At 48.9% G+C, this 18,465-nt stretch overlaps 1 protein-coding gene across 6 annotated transcripts in view; it reads right to left on the bottom strand.

Annotated features, from left to right (window-relative positions):
- RUSC2 (RUN and SH3 domain containing 2) overlaps nucleotides 1-18,228 on the bottom strand; it is a 54,836-nt gene extending 36,608 nt beyond the window's left edge. For 3 of the 6 annotated variants that reach the window (XM_068423103.1, XM_068423108.1, XM_068423107.1), the window contains exons 1-2: nucleotides 17,935-18,228; nucleotides 1,030-1,135 (exon numbers count right to left, since the gene is read on the bottom strand). The gene's annotated coding sequence lies outside the window, so the exon portion shown is untranslated. Of the gene's footprint in view, nucleotides 1-1,029; nucleotides 1,136-14,500; nucleotides 14,828-17,934 lie in introns of those variants that run through there. The other 3 variants (XM_068423104.1, XM_068423105.1, XM_068423106.1) reach the window with 3 other exon arrangements.
- Between the last annotated feature and the right edge of the window lie 237 nt (nucleotides 18,229-18,465).

The raw sequence follows: 18,465 nt of genomic DNA, 5'->3' as shown, positions 1-18,465 counted from the left end.
TACCTTTGCCTTATTGTTCTCGCTGACTGTCATCCTGAACATCACCTCTCCGGCATCCACATCCATATATCATATATACCATTCTCTTCGTTCAAGCTCTTCTCCCTTTGTGTTTGCAGAGGCAATTTGATGGAAGGATTTGTGCAGAGGGTGGGGAGGGAAGACGAAGGATGGCGGGGAGGGAATAGAGGGATTTGGCTATAACAAGACCATGTAATTAAGCTCTAATAATTGGTACCCAGCCTGGACCCCTCATTTCAGTAATTAAGAGCAGTAATTCCTCCATTCCTAGACAACCTTTCTCATTTGGTCTGTGAAAAGAGGCAGGGAGAAAGCATCCATTTACACAGCCAGCACAGACACACCCTGGGCAACACAAAGGACTCCAGCCTGCACAGAGACCGTGTATCTCAGCAGAAGAGCAGGGGTTTACCTGCCACAATATTTCATACTAACGCCTTTTGAGCAATTGATTTACCAGCATTTAGGAAGGAAAAAAAAAATGGCAAACAAAAAGCCACACTGACAGCAGTCTTTCCTCTGTCTGCGTCCTTTGTTTCTGGCTTTTCATGGAAGCGCTGTCTGTCAAAACAGCTTTTGAGCTGCACAGCAGCATCACCGCCAGGGATGCACAGAGAGCATGGTAGCTGGCAGGACCAAAACAATCCGTGTGGGCTTGGCTGTCATGGCAGGCACAATGGAGAGCTGTGCGATTGCATTGTCGGGGCGAAGCATGGCTCGCCTCTGCACAACCAGCCCCAGACATGACAACTGCTATTTCATAGCTACAATGGACAAACACGCATTCTGTGCAGCAACACCAGCCTCCTCACTCACTTACATCCATTATAATCACAGCAGCTCCAAAGCAAAGCAGCCTCTGTAGAGACAAAGCAATCCTAAAATCTTTAAGCTTCATCGGGTAGCTGGCAATCTCTACAAAAACAGATCAGCCACTTTGTACGACAACAAACGGTCTGAAAACCATCAGTACAACTAACGCCCTCCCCGATCATTTCTCCATCTCACCTTTCCAGAGATCCTCCGTTCCCTGTCTCCTCTCACTGAACACGCTCTGCTCCGGCACTGCCGAGCACTCAGATTCCAGCAGGCTCCGTGCTCGCTCACCAGGATGCTGCGGGAAACAGAGAGTCAAATTTTTTTAATTTTTTTTTTCACAGCTGCATCCCTGGCAATGCAGAGGGTCTGCGCAATCACATCTCCAATGCTCCTGCTGCTGCTGCTGCTGCTGTGACGTTGATGGGTGTGAAGGAGCAAGCCTGCCCACAGCACTGCCGCTCCAGCTTGCAATCGGTCCCTGCAGGACCTCAGAAAAGGCAGGGGATGGGAGGGAGCAGAGAAGGAGAGGAGGGAGATAAGCCGAGCTGGAAGATGGAGGATTGATTCTTACAGGAACTGGGAAATCGGGAAGGCATAAGGAGAAATAAAAAGAATAAAGATTATGGCATAAAATAGAGCAACAGCATCTTATTCTGTGATCAGCTTGGGTTTCAGATGCTGCATGATTGCAAGCTGCCTGATCTCTTCTCCTGGCTTTGTGAAGGAAAGCAAAAGGAACGAGAGTGCTATGTTCTTACCGTTGATAATGGCAGCCAGAGTCCTTGGAGATAAAATGCTAGTCTGCAAAGCAACGCACAGGAGGAGGAGGATGGGAGGACTTATTACTGAGAGATCAGGAAGAATACAAGAGGCTTCCTGAAGCTTCTTTTACATTTCTGTAGTGCCTTATCCTAAAGAGTTTCATCAACAGTATCTACACAGCATCCCTGAAATGCAGCCACCCCCAGAGTGAGATGCAACCACCAGCACTTGCCCTGGTGCCAAACACACCTGGCAAAGCCAGGATGGCTGAAGACCCTGCCGTCACAGGGAATCTCAAATCAAGGTCCCAGCAACATTTAACTACATCTTGTGATTAAAGTGCTGCCCATAACCTGGGCTAAATCCCAGCATCTCTGCAAAGCAATCCATGGCAGATCTACCTTCCTGAAACACGGGATCACCACCTGCAAAAGCCCAGGCTCTCTTGCTGTCCTGGGCCATGTGAAAGGATCTTTCCATCACCCCTTTCCACCAGAGGCAGCTGCAACCTGCTCCATAGGCAAGTGAGTGCTGCTCCTGACAAGGCACAGGTCACTTCGCCAAGGGACACATGTGGCTACTTTTTGTTCTACCACAGTCTGGGCATGACCACATACCCCAGAAACTCAGCTGTGCTCCAGGCTGTTCTAGGGGAGATGTTTCTAGTTCTGGGTCAGCTGCCCTGAGACAACCATCCTGGAAGGACCATTCACGTTATTGCACTTTGCTATCTAGCCCTCCTCCTACAGTCACCACCTTGCACTGAGCTAAGCAGAGCTCAGAAAATGGAGCACTCACATTGGAAAAAGCAACCCCTATGAGCCCGAACCAAACTCCGTCTCCTAAATCGAGGCTCCACGGGGAGCGCGTAAGTTAGAGAAGAGGTAAAACTGTCACACAGACACACAGTTCAAAGAAATGAAGAACCGTCACATGCCTGAGTACTTTTTGCCCTATGCCATGATGCACCCAAAGCAGCAACCAAATAAAACAAACACAACAGCCTGGACAATAAATCACTTTGCAGAAGCTTCTGCCTCTGGAGAGGCCAACAAAAAAAGACACATCAGAAAAATGTTAGACTCATTACCGAAGTGGCTGCAAATTGTCTCGGATCCCAGACCAATAGAAACCTTTAAAATATCTCTTCAGGTAACATTCAATTCAGATTTCTGACTGAAAACCCAGTGGCTGGTGGGTGGCTCCCACCAAGGGCTCCACAGGCAGGAGTCCAGGACTCTCCCCATGCAGAGAGACCCTTACAGTGAGAAACGAGAAAGGGCCTTGGGCTGGCTGTGGGCTTTGCAGCCTGTTTGCAATGTGCTGGAGCCGGCATTGCAGACATGGCTCTGCTACTCACCGCTGCAACACTGGGAATGATCCCTCAGCCCGTCCCCAAAGCTCAGGCTCCACAGGTGCCTCCTGAGAGGCCGATGCATGTGCCCCGTTTGTGGTGCTTCATGCTCCCCAGTCCACTTCTTGCCTTTCCTTGGACGCTTGAAGCCCATACCACCACCTGGTCCCGTTCAAGCAGCAGTGACAAGCCCCAGGGAGGATGCAGGAGGGAGGGACGTACCTCCATGCCTGGCCATTACAGCAAGCCAAAAGCTAGTCCTGCCAGGCTCTGCTCCACCCGAGCTGCAGTAAATAAGACTATTTACTGTACTCCCATTAGTGTGCAGCCCCAGGACGCCCGTACGGCCAGTCCCATTGCGTTGTCAGCGTTAATTAAGGCAGGCTCAAGCAGACATCTCCGGCTTGTTCAGCTGGGACAGTCGGGGAGCAGCAGCGAGGAAGGAGACAGAGAGCCTCAGCTGTGGAGCTCTGTGCAGAACAAGGAGCGTTTGTTACCCAGGAGACTTGTTCCCACAGCAGAGAGGAGAATGGAAACTATTTCGGTGCCCTCCACGGTCCTCCCCGAGCATTGCCAATGCTGACGCCAGGAGGTACAAATGCTGGCAGGCCGAGTGCTTGCCTGCATCCCTGTCCCTGCCACAGGACGCTGGCATTAACCAATTCACTGACAGCAATTGTGTGGCAGACACGCACACCAGAGCAGACAGAATCAGGGGGCTGTTTTGTTAAAAATCAGGCACAGCAATGCAGCAGACAAGGGGCTCCCTGAGAAACACTCCTATTTACAGATCTGTTCCCTACATAAACATTTTCATCCTCCTCCCCAAAACACGTTCAGAACGTTCACCCCACCCCAAGCTCACGTGGCCTGGCACCTCTGCAGCGAGCACCCCTTTGCTGCATCTCCCCCCCCAGGATATGCCTCTCTCAGCAACAGCAGTGAAAACTGATGGGCTGTCCCAAAGCTTTGTCAGCAGCAAGAGATTACAGGCGCTAATGAGGACGAAGAAAGCTCTTTCTTGTGGACTGTCTTCTAGGACATGACTGCTCTTTGATTAAAGAGATGAGTCGGTGTGACAAGGGGATCATGGCTGACTGCACAGTCTCATGCAAGGAGCAGAGCAGGGATACTGCAGGCTGGTGATTGCACTCCTTAGAGAAGCAAGGCGAGGGAGATGCAGGTGCCAGAACATGCTGACCCTACAGTAAAAGGGGTGCCCGTCCTGCTTGGCCTGGAGAGGTAGGGATAGGTGTTTCCCACACATCCCAGCACTGTGGGGTACAAGCTGGCAGGAGAAAATTGCTTATCAAGCAACGTTGGTCTCATTACTCACAAGCATCCTGGGTGTTGGGCAGGGTTTTTGCCATCTTGCCTCCTTCCCCCTTGCTCCAACGGTGCAAGAACTCAATGCACAACACATTCTCCCACCCATTAATTCCAGTAAGGAGACACATCCCATTCCCAGTGCTGGGCTGCAGCATAGCTCATCACTTTGGGGCAGCCCCATGTGCTGCACTCACACTGGACACGAGCTGTGTGTGTACCTGGAGCAGTTGCTGACAACAACCAGGACATGAACAGATCATCGAGGCAAAAAAAAGCCCAACAAGTTTCTGCCTTGGCCTTGGGCTCCTTTGTTCTCCTGCCTTCATGTACCATGCAGGAATTGGCTGCTAAGGTCAGCACGCCCCCACGTACAAGAAGGAATAAACCTTTCCACTTTTACTGCAACTGCACAGCAAAATCACAGGAGCCCAAACCTCCCACCTATTTGCTGCAAATCTGCTCTGGTTATCCATGAACTGGAAACAGCTCAGCCCCAAATCCCAGCTGGCTGCCTGGGCTGTAGCTCTGACACCAAGCACTGGGCAGGAACAGGTCTCACCATCAGGTGTGGCGCACAACCTGCCCACGCTCGCAACAGCCAGACAGCCCCAGGGCTGCTCCCTCTCCACTGCAGCTCACGGCCATAACCCAGCACAGGGAGCTGCCTGCCGCCTCCTCTTAAAGGGTGTATATTTTGATCTAGCCATCATTACCTTCTGTGTGTCCATGCCTCTTCAGCAAACAGAAAGCGGTACGAGCAACAGCAAGCTCATCGCCATGGCGGACAACCTGTGCCTTGCTATCTGCAGGTGAAACAGCAGGAACGTGCCTAGGCTACAGCTTCTGGATCACCATGACCCCATTTGTAGCATGGCCACAGAAGGGAGGGACATCATTGCTCTTTCCCACACGTTCCATGGTTCATGGTCCATGGACCACTCAGGAGCAAGGTGGGAGCAGCTCAGTGCCTTCCCACCTTGCTCACTCATTACTCATGGTAGAAATCTGAATGCCTAAAACATGGCAACCCCATCCATCACCACTGAGGCTGTTTTACCTGTGCCAGAGAGAGGGATGTTGGTCAGAGCTGAACTAAGAGCGTGGTCCTGCTCAAATAGAGCAAGGGGGACCAGAACACAGAGGCCATCAGGAAAGCTGGAGGTGCTGAAAACTTTATAAAAATCCTCAGAAAGAAAACCCCAAATCCTTCCCCATCCCTGCAAGCCCTGCCTTTCAAGGTCAAACACGAGTTCTCTCTCAAACACACAGAGATCAATACAGGCTGATCATTATGAATACACGCTTGACAACTTTTCTATTTGACGGGCACAAGTATGGGAGTTTTGAATGAGGGGTCAAAAATCAAAGCAGATGGAGAAAAGCCCACATTAGAGTAGTGGCAATGCTTCCCTCAGTCCTGACATTTCCCCAGCAGGTCACTAACCCCCTGAGCCTGCCTTCCAAGAGGATCTGAGGACAGGGGCACAGGAGTCTGTGGGGTTACGCCAGTCACAGACACATTCACAACAGCAGGATTCACCAGCCCCCCCATCATGATCCTGCCCCAGTGAGCCCTGCCCACAGCCCAGAACTGCAGTACTGGTTTCTTCAGGGCTAGCGACCCAAGGCAGGAGTCATGTCTCCAAATGAGAAAACGGCTTGAGAAGAGAAAGTTGTTGCTGTTTTTTTCCCAAAATTGGACATTTCTTGTTGCTTGCTGTCTGCTAACAGAATTAATTTTCCAAATTCATTCCTCTGATGTTTAAGAACATTCTCTAAATTTCCAGCTTATCTTTATCCACGCACAGCTCACCCCTATTCACTCATGTTCCAAAAATGAGCTTTAACGTCAGTGTTTATCCAGTCTGTGTTTAAAGTTGTATCATCTGAGTTCTTTAATCATTTCACATTAGGTAGGCTCTCCATTTCTTTGATCATACCCGTATCCCTTCTCTGGACCTGACCCAGTTTGCATACAGCCTTCAAAGAGCGACTGGAAACATACACAGTCTTCCAAGCAAGGTCTCACCATGCCTTAATACACTAAGATTTCCCCATCTCTGCTATAAATATTTTGTCCAACGTGTCACATTGGATGACATTTATCTTTTTCGTGGCTGCATCTTACTAGCTGCTCACAGTTATCCTGCGTGTCACTGATAGACACTGTGTTTTCCCCCCATCTCTCTCACTTTCCCCAAGGAGCTCCCAGCTGGAGCTGAACTTTTTGCTTACTTCTCATGCACATAGCCATGCAATTTTGAACTATGAAGTTTCCATTTGTATTATTCCTTAAGGACATCCAAACTCCTTGAACTGCCTCTGATGATGCTTCCTAGCTTGGTGTCTTTAGGAAACATCACTGGCAAAATCTTACTTTTTAATGCTCAGAGCATTATTTGATGTATTGTATAGCTTCCATTTCGAGGCTACTCTCTGCTAACAACTTCCCTTCAGACCAGTAGTTCCTCTTTCAACATTCCTGTTATCTTCCTCTAGTCTGTTTGCTCTTCCTTACTTCTCAGCAAAGGGCATTATGGATGGAAGAAGTCCACATGAGTTCAAGGGGAGGCAGGACAAGCACTTGAGAGATCAGTTTCAGGTTACTAAACAGATAAAATAGAATAGACTTAAGTATCCTCTGGAAAAACATTAAGATATGATATCTGCTTGACCTGCTTTCACTCTTCCCTAGCTGATCACCTGCAACCGCTTTTGGAAAAAAATAATACTGGACTGGGTGGACCCTTCATCCCAGTCATGATAGTGATTTCCACCTTCTTGTATTAAGGTCAAACCCTTCCTATTGCCAGAGGCTGATGCCTCACTGACCAGGAATGGAGGCATTCACAAGCTCCATAAAAAGTCACAACTATCAGATAGGGCTAGTGCTGGCAAGGGTCCCCACGGGGCTGGGCTGAGTTCTACATACCTCTACAATACTGAGATGTCTACGGGAAAACCAAACCCAGCACACAGCCAACTGTCTGTCTTCAGTCCCTTCCAGCCCAGGTTTTCAGTATGTTCATACTATTTTTCTAGGAAAGTGCTGCTATCAACATTTTACACGCAGGAGACTGGGGCAACAAGGAGATGTCAATCACTTGGAAGGTTGTGGGAAAGGGAGAATCGACCCTACAACCCCAGTGCCAATCTTTTAGCCCTAATACTTACTGCTCCCCAAGCAGGAGCACAAAGAATTAGCTAAGCACTTTTAGGCAGAGGGAAATCAGGACAGAAACAACAGGGCAGCTCCTGAATCATGCCTGAAGTCTCAGCTTCAATCTGATAAACAAAGCTCATAAAGCTGTACAGAAAACCTTGAATTAAAGCAAAGCCTGGACATAACTGATTCAGCCTGAGATTTCAGAGTGTCTGAAGCAGGAGCTCAGCTCTAACAGCAACCCCACTTCTTCAAGCACTCACCCAAACACTGATGACACACTGAGTGGGAATATAAACTCTTTCACCAATTAAAGCCTTGGCAAAAGGAGCAGAAAGGGTATTATTACAGAAAAAAAAAAAGATATGCCTTCTAATCTGGCAATCGATTGCTCTGAGCAGCCCATGGTAACAGTGGATACTAAGGTGTTACTGACTTCACTCCTATTAAAATTAGTTTCCAAAATGGGATCAATGCTGCCTCTACAGCACAGTTTACCTAAACCATTAGTTTCACCATAACTGGCTAGTTCCCCACAGCCAGGAGGAAAGCCTTAAGTTGCCACATTACATACGGTATTGGAGCTGGTGAATTCGGCAGCCACAGTTCTGCTGTATTCACCCGTTTGTATTCTGACCTCAAATAAAAATCATGTATTTCCAACTAAGCAGCTGAAAAGCTGCAGGGCTGAGCTGAATCTGCAGCCCTGAAACGGTTCACTGTCTACATACTCAGTACAACCAAAGATTTCTGTGTACACAGCACACATTGCTCAAGGAAGGTGACAGCCCATGATGTACACCAAAGCGACATTCTCTTCTCACTCCAGGGGCACCGCCTGGCTGACTTAAAGTCAGGATGACTGCACTGCAAACAAGCCTCAGCTCACACAGACTGCAATGGAAGGGATGCAGCAGGGAAGGGACAAGCAGAGGAGAAGAAAGACATCACTGTTGGATACATAGAGGCCACATCCAAGAATGGAAAAAGCCTCCTGCCCTCCTGTTTCAGTACTGAGTCATAAATATTCCAGTTTGCCAAGGCAACAGCAAGTATGAGAACTGCTCTGGATTTCAGGCAGAAAACCCACACTCACCTCCTTCTGCGCATGCCGAAGCACTTTCCTGCCATCACTGCCCAGGGCAACAGCAAAAGCCAAACAGTGAGATCTGTCAACTCACCACAAAGTGTCCCCCAGCAGACGTCCCCATTCCCAAACACTCCCACCTTTGCAACGAGACTCAGGCAGCACATAACCACCAGCTGATTTATTAGAGACATGCGATATTAATTATGGTTGTTTATACTGTTTTTTTTCCTATGTTTCTCCATTTACCACCCAAACTGGACACGTGGCGCCGCTCTGCAGTGTTACCTGCATCAAATGGCTATGTTTTAGTGGCAGATAAGCAATGTCTAGACAGCTTGTGCTTCTGCAAAGCACTCTGTGATTAAACGAGACTATTGAAGGTACACTCAAAAACCACTCACTAGCAGCAATGCTACAGCACAATATTGGCAGCCATAGGACTCCAGTGCCATCCAAGACTCTGCCCGTGCTCCTGAGCACCCACATCCCAGCAGGCACTTAGACAAGATGCAAATGGGAGAGGAAACAGGATCACTGAAAACTTCTGCTAAAAAGCCTCTGTAATGCAGGCTTGTAAATAAATCCTGGAGACCCCACCCACCACCTGTACATTTAACCTCCTGGCTCTCAGATGAAGCGGTTGTTTTTCACTCTTCATCTGTGTCGTCTACAGTACCGAAACTGTTAGCTGAAGGGATAGGTCTATACATAAACAGCAAATTGACACAAATTATAATCATTACCCTGACACCTCACACAGCACAGATTGCACAACCCCACCCATAATCATCATGCATGACCTGCTCATTCAGAAGGGATCTGTGGTTACCATAGATCACAGGCTGAACTTGAGTAATAGTGGCATTTTGCTTTGAAGCAGACAAACAGTATGTAGGGCTGTATAAATAGGCATGTCATATGTAAGACATGGAGTAATCCTTCCTCTCTGCCCAACCCTGGCACATGCCTCATGGACATGTCATATATGGACAAATTGGTGAGAAACACAAAGGAGTAAATTGCAAAGCAAGCCCCCCTACAGAAACTAGGGGGCACATGAAAGCATTCTGAAATGTATAACAGGCTGCTGACACGAGCAAGTGAATAAGCTGTTCTCCTTACCCTCAACAACAGGAACAGGCTGCCTGAGGGGCAGCCAGGAAAGTGTAGGTATAGCAGATAAAACTAGCCATTCATAATTCTACCAAAAAAGCACAGCAGTTAGGAGGTAAGACTGGTAAGACTGGTTTTCTTAATATTTTGCATGGTCTTGCCTGTCTCCGAAGCTCTTTGCTTTACTTATTTAGAGGCATGCATTCCTGTTAATTTTCACAGGCCCTGGGTGTCAGAAATTGGAAAGAATTTCTTTTTCTGGGTCTGCCACTGAAGAAATGCACATTTTAGGGTCTTGGCCAATCCAATGTGCCATAGCATCAGGAGATACTGATAGAGAGAAAGGACTGGACTGCTAAGATGCAGGATGCAACAGATAATGTCCCAAGCACCAGGAGCTTCTAGAGAGAGATGAAATGAAGAAACACAAGGAATGGCATAGGCTGAGTCCACTATGCCTGGGTCAGGGAGATGCAATTAGACAGCTTCCGGAGGTCTTATTCTTCTATGATTTCTGTTTGACTCAGAGGAGCGGGAAGCCTGTAATGTAGGATTAAAAACCTAGAACAGTTTATTCTGTGAGAATACCTGGAGAAACAGAAACACACTCTTGGAAAGGCACAGCAAACCAACAGGTGAAGACAGAGTGGAAAAGCATCCCATGCCAGCTGATCCAGTAGCTAATCCACCTGGCTGTTAAAAACATACTCAATGGTGTTGTTTTTCCTAAATGGAATATGTTCAGTACCAGCTTTCAGCCAGTGAATTCATCCTCCTGTCATCCACCACAGTGAAGAGACTTTCTCATGAATTCAGTCTTGTTGAAGATGATCCTTCGCCAGAGGTGAGAACTCTCCTAAGTTTCTCTCTGGTTATTATAACCCATCTAATACAACTGGCTGTCCTGGATCATCAGTCAGTTGTACTCGAGGTCTCCACATCAGGTCAACCCATGATTAAAGAACCTTCTGGCTGTATGTACTTACTGGTGTATGCTTAATCAGCATAGAGTCTAATCTGCAGCACATAGCTGCCTTGCGGCCAGTTGTACAAGGTCTACCTCCTCCAAAAGACATGTTCAACCAACAGGCAGCCATCGCATATGCAGGTAGGCACACAGAGCCAGAACTGGGAAGTATTTGCCCGTCCACCATTTGGAACAATTTTGCTCAGGTTGGAGAAAGACTCACAGCAAAGGAAATGCTATAGGGATGAAGGGGATCCGTGCGTGGGAGGAAATCCTGGCATGTTCTTTAAAATAGAAAACCAAAGCTGGTAGAGTCAAAGCTCAGGCTCACAGAGTGCCCATGACCTGGCACCAGCCATGAGGTAGGCTACAAAGGGAAAGAAGGTCACAGGAAATGCCTGACAAACACACCAAGCTTAGGTTGTGTTGGACAGACTGAAACAGGGCTCAGCCTCATGTGAAGCAGATGAAAGAGCTGGAGCACACTAGTCTACAGGGTTCCTCATGGAGATACCTCAGCACTTCAGGAACTGCTGGAAATCGTGGCGTGGGGCTCTGGCACAGCACAGAAGACTATTGAGAAACATCCAGCAAAGAGTTGTTTAAAGATGACAAACAAGGTCATGTGTCCCCATGCATGCCAGACACATTCCAGTCAGGGGAACAAGAGCATGCCATGGTGGAAGGAGCCCTCAAAGAGCCCTCAGGAGCTCTGTAATGTACAATGATACAAAAAGCCTTGGCTCAGGCCTAATAATAAACAGCAATGACAATGACTCAGAAACCTCCTTTGTTGGCCGGACATGGGAGAGGAACGGGAGGAGCAAGCAGGAAGCCCCTGATGAAGGACTGATTGCCCAGAGTATGTCCCTGGAAAAACAGAAACATGCTTTTCATCTCCATGACGTATTTCCATCTCCAGAAAATTCTGGTCTGTGCTTTCAGTACACACTTAAGAAAGCACTCCATCCTGTGCACAAACACAGCATGTGCCTCTCAACACACAGCAAAGAAAAGAGATCAGCTAAATTATGAGATGGGGAGGAAGGCTAGCAAGGGCTTAGTATGTGAGATACAACAGTCCAAGCCAGAAGACAAGTGACTGCTCTGCTCTCAGTCATTCTCGGTGCAATGGCTGGAGAAAACTCTCAGTCATGATGCTCTAACAGGACCTGCTCTCCATCCCTGGGAACATCTGCCAGAATTAGTAATCCCATATCAGAGGAGGTGAAGCATGGAGTGCCAAACAGTTCTTGTGAACTTTTTAGCGATTTTTGCACATTTGCTGCTTTCACAGCAACTTTCTGTATCAGTTTAAAATAAATCCAGCCCTTCTGAAAATCAAGTACTCAGAGATTGCAGAAGCATCTGGCCCTTCCTCTACAAAGCCAGAAACTAGCACAGATGTATTTGGGGATGCAAATGTGGAGGCCAAGGAGCTATAGAGGGGGATTGATGCTGTAGTCCTGAACCCCAGCATCTGAAAGAGAAGTGTGGTCTCCCCTGTCCAAGACGCTACTGCCATCAACTCAGAGCAAAGAGGTAAGACCAAGCACTGCTTCCAAGTTTGCAGTCAGGAGACATCTCTGCTCTTTTCGTCTTGTTCTGTGTGCAAGGCTCCATGTATTAAGCTGTGTAACAGCTACGGGGACTACACTCCTGCAGGGGGTAACTTCTCCTACATCCCATATTAGACCAGGTAAAAGTGGAGCCACGTAATCTATCTGCAAGGGGGAGCATCTCTGTCTTCATATGTGGCTTCTTTGAGCATGAGCCCTCCAAGAAGCATTTCTGTGAGCTCTGGGCTCCATACACTGAACAAAAGGACTCAGTGGGGTTTGCTGCTTTCCAGTGGGGTCTCCTGTTTTCCGGCACACAGCAGGGGCTGATGCTGCAGCAGCATGAGAGCAGCTGAATTGCATACCTACCATAGGACTTGACAACAACATGCAAAACCCAGCCTAAGGGAAAGAAACTGCAGCTTCCAGCTCCTCGGTGGGACTATGCACCCTGCAGTGGCTACATAGCCCAAGGAGCACATCTCCCTAGCAGTCTCTGCAGTGTGGACAGGTTTTCAGTCAGAGGCACTGACCACACCATGAAAAGGGCAGAATTTTGGAATTACTTTTGTGTTTACATGGATAGCAAGAATGTCCAGAGCTATGGCTGTTAATTCAACGTACAGATTTAATACACCTTCCACAATTAAATTAATCTCCAGCTACCATAAACCTAACACAGGGCCAGAATCCCTACATATGTCATTGTTACAGCCCAAGACTTTTTAGCAAAGCAGCTAGCTCTGGCCACTGGCAGAGACCTGGCAGCATGCTAGATTAAAGTTCAGGTTAACCCCTCCTGGAATTTCCTGTACCTCTCATTAGACCTAGCGATAACACTCAGAACACACAGGGAAAGCTCAGTAGCAAATAACCTAATTAGAAGTGAAAGTCTCACATCCTCTCGGTGACCAGCACATCTGCTGAACCTGAGGGTCTGTCTGTGTCCTCTGTGGTCAACAGGGCAGCAAGAAGAGGAAAACAAGGGCAGCCTTGCAGGACACCCCTCCTGCTGTCCCCTCCCAAGGGTCCAAGGCTGCTCTCTATGGAAGATTCCCAACACTTTGGCTGAAACGACGCCAGCATTTGGGCAGGGCTTGGTGTTATTTTTAACACTTGCTCACATAACTCTTTGGATGAATCCTGGGAAGAGCTTATCACCAAAATAGTATACTGTGGGCACTATTTATACACCCACTGGCAGCACAGCAGGATATGCTAAGGAGGGAAAGCTAGAGGACCCCCTTCCCTCATCACAGCTTAGCAACTAGGGATATAAGGGCACCCTAAAACATGGCTTGTTGATTGGGCTAGTCCTCAGAAGTTAAACCATCACCTGCAGAAGGCCTGACAACTTTGTGCATCCTGGTTAAGAGACTCTAATCCACATGGGAGGGAAGCCCAAGTACAGCAAACTTGGGGAAGATGGATGGCTGTGTGTACATGGGCAGGCACATCCCAGCTGCTGTGGACTAAAAAGGGAACAGTTGTGCCTAAACACCAGCTAGGTCAGAAGAAAATGCTGCTACCCTCCTGTTTTATCTATCCTTGGTTCTACAGGAAAGTCCAGCAGGGCTAGGGTTTCTTGGTGATCACCTCTTTTCCCTCTACAGCCCCAGTAAAGGTGTGCAGTGGTGGGGGAAGGTGAAACATTAAATGCCAGGGGACATTCCAGGAGGTTCACTGGAAAGAAAGCACTGGACTAACGAGACTGACTCTCTGTCATCCCTAGGGACAACAGCAGCCTCAGGCCTTTCCATATCAAAACAGCTTGCCCTAAGGGACTGGAGAAAAAAAGAAATACCCTTTAGAGACTATGTAGGCAAAGGAGGGTTTTCCCCTATTTAATTTTCTGGGGTAAAAATAACTTCTCTAAAGCCATGTCCGTGCCTATTGGACTTCCTTGGTTTTTGTCGTCTGTGAATTTCTTCTCCCTCCTCCTTTCTCCCAAGACACATTCAGACTGCTCTCTACTTTCGTGTGTCCTGCAGAAGCAGGTGACATGACCTGCAGAACATGCACAGGATGCTGCACGAGAACAGAGAAGACAGACAGGCTCTGGAGCACCAGCACACCATCCTGGAGTAGAAGGAGAGCCAGAGTTTGATTTTTCAGTGTGTAGATAAAAAGAAAATGAGTATGTGCATTTTCTTTCCATGCAACAGAGGCTACAGCTTTAGCTGCATACTGACTGTTCATCAGAGCTACAGAACAATACAAAATAAAACCACATACACACTGCTAATTGAAGCATGCTCTCCCGGCAAGGGCAGGACCGGCTACAGTACTTTTAGCAGAACAAATGGAAGGGATCAGCTCCTACCTTGCCAGGCACAATCTCCGCAGATCGTGAGCTCAGCTCACTGCAGCAGGAAGAGTATAGCAAGCAGAGCCAGCGATAATCCAAAGCAAAACCAGCTTGTGCCTGTGTCGGCTCAGGGATCAGCGAGCCGTGCTGCGGGGAGTCTCCACGGGCAGCTCCCCCGTCGCTGCAGGATGGCGGGCGAGAGGCATCATGACAAGGCACTTCTCCCAGCTGGGAGCTGGCTCGGGGATCCGTCTGCTGCCAGTCACCTGTCTCTGCCCGGGCACCGCAGTGCCGGGGTGCTGGTCTCACTCGCAGAGCGTGTGGGCAGGGGAGAGAAGCGAGGGCTGCTGGCAACGCGAGGGCTGGATTGCTAATGAAAGCCCCAGCGTAAATACAGATGCGCTCTGGAGAGGGCTATGGCAGCAATGCAGCTCGTGTTACAGAGAGCCATTTACAGCAAGCTCAGAAAGAAGCGAGCATGATGGGGCTGTGCGGGCCGACTCCACCGCCTGCCCACTCAGGCAGCGGGGTGGGAGGGAGCCGCCTGCGAGGGGAAGCCGTGGGGTGAAGTGACCACTAGCGAGGGGAGACCCCCCAGCTCCACCCTCTTCAGGAGTTCCTACGACTCCACACGCAGCACCTGCTAGCAGTAGTGCAAGCTTACACCATTTTCCATCCTACGCCCCACTTGGGACAGCCCCAGCCCCACACCATGCACAGTGCCACGGCAGCCCATCACGCCTGGGACAAAGGCTGATCAGAGCATTGCTCCATCCATGTGTGTGACCAGCTGTGATGGACAGAGTTTGTGTGCTTTAAACAACTTGTTTGACAACTCTGGCTGGAGGAGGGGATGGGTGCTGCAGAGGCCTGCAAGTCTGGCAAGAGATAAGGGCCTTGGGAACAGAACAATACCTTTGCTGTGCCTTTATTGTTGTGATTTACAACTCTGGCTGAAGGAAGAGATAAGTCCTGCAGAGGCCGGATGGTATCTTTTCCTTGGGGCCAGCCTACACGTGGAACTACTTTGCAAGGCACCAACCACGCTTGTGCAGAAGCGGGGTCATACAGCAGACACCACAACTAAGGGGGATCACGACCACCAGACACCCCTTGGGGGACCACCGACCCATTTCGAGAACAATCTAAGACTACACAGCACAGGTATCCCAATTAGCAGAAGAAGCGAGAGGAGGGGGGGAGATAAGAGAGATGTTACCACCTTCTCTTATCTCGCATGGAAATGACCTAAAGTATTTAGTCCTTCTCACTTGGGATGCTGGAGCACTCCCGCAGCCACCTGAGGACCGATCCTGCAAGCGATTTACCAAAGGAGCAACTCTGCAAGCAACTTACCAACACTACGAACAGCTTACATAGCTGGATCCCAGGGTGGTGATATCTCTTTCCCTCTCTCTCATAATCTCTATCCTCCTTCTCTTTTCCCTTTTCCTTCTCTCTCTTTTGGCAGCATTTTAGAAACCCAAGACACTTACAACCATGCCACTTTCCCTGTATTGTCCTTAATTTCATACCAGTTATTTGGTGTCGTTTCACCTTAATTTACTCCAAGAGATTTATGAACTTGTTGCGACCAGGTTGTAACACCAGCTCATGCTGCAGGAGCTCATTCCCTCTGTCCAGGCCCTCTCCTCATGCTCAGGGGCTCCACATCTTTGGGACTTACCCTCTTTCTCCAGTTCACTGCCTTTGGCACCTCCTGCTAGGGTTCTTCTTTCCCTGACATTTCAGAACATCTTACAAGCTGTATTGCATCTGGATTTACACCATATAAGGAAGATGGGGGATAGGGACTAGCTCGGCAAAGCAGAAATGTGTCAAAGGGTTTGGGGGCTTTGCCTCCATTGTCCCCACAACTGGAACCAGCAGTAAAGGGGGTTTGCAGGTTTCAACTACTGCCCATTAGCCTAGCACTCAAAGACCTCAGAAAGAGGCTGAGAAGGAGCTGTTTCAGGATGCATACCACAGCGGGCATAACCTATTTTCAGTAAATCTGGTGCCAGACAGTCATAATTCACACAATGACCTCTGGGTGCAACCAGTGACAAACAACAGGGAGTTCATGTAGTTATGTAGCAACTGAGGTCTGTTCTGTAGTGGCTGGGGGGACCTCCTTTGAAAAAATACTGCCTGATCTCAAAAGAAATAAGGTTGAAACCAGTTGACATATAGGCCAATTGCATCAGCGAGTGCTGTTAAAAACCTAGATTCAAGGAGAGCATCGGCGTCCCAAAGTAAAGGGTGTGCGTCCTGGTGATACCTACAAGAGGAGTGAAGCCAGCCAGGCATTAAGCCAGCCTGAAATACTTCCTGTTAATCAGAGCAGCCAGGTTGTATTATCTGTTTTCTCCAGCAAACTGCTGGTACAGCCACAGCCCCTCCACAGGACTGGGAAAGCAAGGTTATCAGAGTCAAAACTCCCTGTTCCTGCATGTGCTGATATCCTTTCCCTGGGCTGATGGTGCTTGCAATGAGAAAGGTTCTTCATGCTTTCCCCCTCCACAGTGCAGAGATTCTCCACTGCAACCCAGCCTAGCTGACCTTGGGATGAGACAACTCTCCTGGCATTGAGCTACCCTTGCACAATAAAAATATTGTAACAACAGTAAACTTGGTGCCAGGTACAGTTCCCCAAATCAGTCTGAGACAAAACACATCCAGGACTTCATCGCCAGATATTCATCAACACGGGCAAGAGGGCTCCATACAGGGGGCTGCCTCTCCAAACATGATGAGCCTTCATGATTTATTCCTGCATAGTGACAAACTGGGAACTGGTCTCTCCTGGGGTGAAGTGACTACACTAACAGGCAAGTTCACCACTAAGCAAGACAACACCAAAGACACATCTTCAACCAAGCTGCTTCTGCAGGCTAACTGGTGTCAGCTGGGTAATGGCTAACAACCAGATGATCCCAAAGGGTTTAAAAAACATTCACAACAACCAGGGCTCAAACGAGGCAGTTGAGAGTGCTTTGATCAAGGCTGCAATAAGGCTCACCATTTCTGCAGCACCAGCAATCCTGCCAAGGCACAAGTGACAGCCCTGCAGCATCTGCAGCTTGCCAGGAGCATGAGCATTGACATGTCTACAAGCTCACCCACGTGCATTCTGACCAGACCTGGAGAGATTGAGGAAAGTGATACCCACAGAAACTGTGGTTTAGCGATCTGTACAGCCTGGCCTTGTCTCACTTTGGAAGCTGCTCTTCCCTAAAAACGCTGCTCCACCTCAGTCTAACCCGCTGCCCACGTTCATCGCTCACTGGAGGAATCAGCCATTACAGATGAGGACGTGCACAGTCAGCACCACTTCACAGGCGTTTACTTTTCCAGCTCAGCTGCATAAAAACTTAAGCAGACCACCTCCCTGTTCGGTGCCTCAGCTTCCCCCCCCCCCCCCGCGAAATAAGGATCATAACACTTACCAAGTTGCTGCAGATGTTGTAAAGTTAACTTCGTTATGGGATGCCAGCAGTATGTAAACAGTAACGAGCATTCTGCGAGACTGTTTTTCCATCCATAAAACAGAGACTCCGTGTGGCTTTCCCTGGCATACAAGCTACTGCACGCAGCTTTCTTCACCCTTACTACATCAGGTACGCAGCAAAGACAGGGATCCCCATTACCTCCAAAAGCGGGAGCTCCAGACCCTGACCTAGCTGCGTCCAGGCCATCTGCCAGGCAGGAACGCGATGCACCAGCCCAGCCTCAGCCGAGCTGTCAAGGCAGCGGAAGGGCTGGGGCTGCACTGCTCTGGAATTCCAGCAACGCACAAACACCCCGTCAGCCTGCACCAGGAATGACTCCTCCCTGCTCCGGACCAGGATGAATCACTGGAAATACCAAAACAACGATGAGGTCACGTTCCCAGAGCAAGGAACTGGAGCCAGATATAGCTGCGCGGAGAAGCGTGCTAAAAAGGGACTCTGTGTGCAGGCTGGAGGCTCTGGCAGACA

Source organism: Nyctibius grandis, chromosome Z, assembly GCF_013368605.1.
Source record: "Nyctibius grandis isolate bNycGra1 chromosome Z, bNycGra1.pri, whole genome shotgun sequence".
In the NCBI taxonomy this organism is placed as follows: domain Eukaryota; kingdom Metazoa; phylum Chordata; class Aves; order Nyctibiiformes; family Nyctibiidae; genus Nyctibius; species Nyctibius grandis.
Note: the sequence above shows the minus strand (reverse complement) of the source record. Positions and strands in the feature narration are given on the sequence as shown.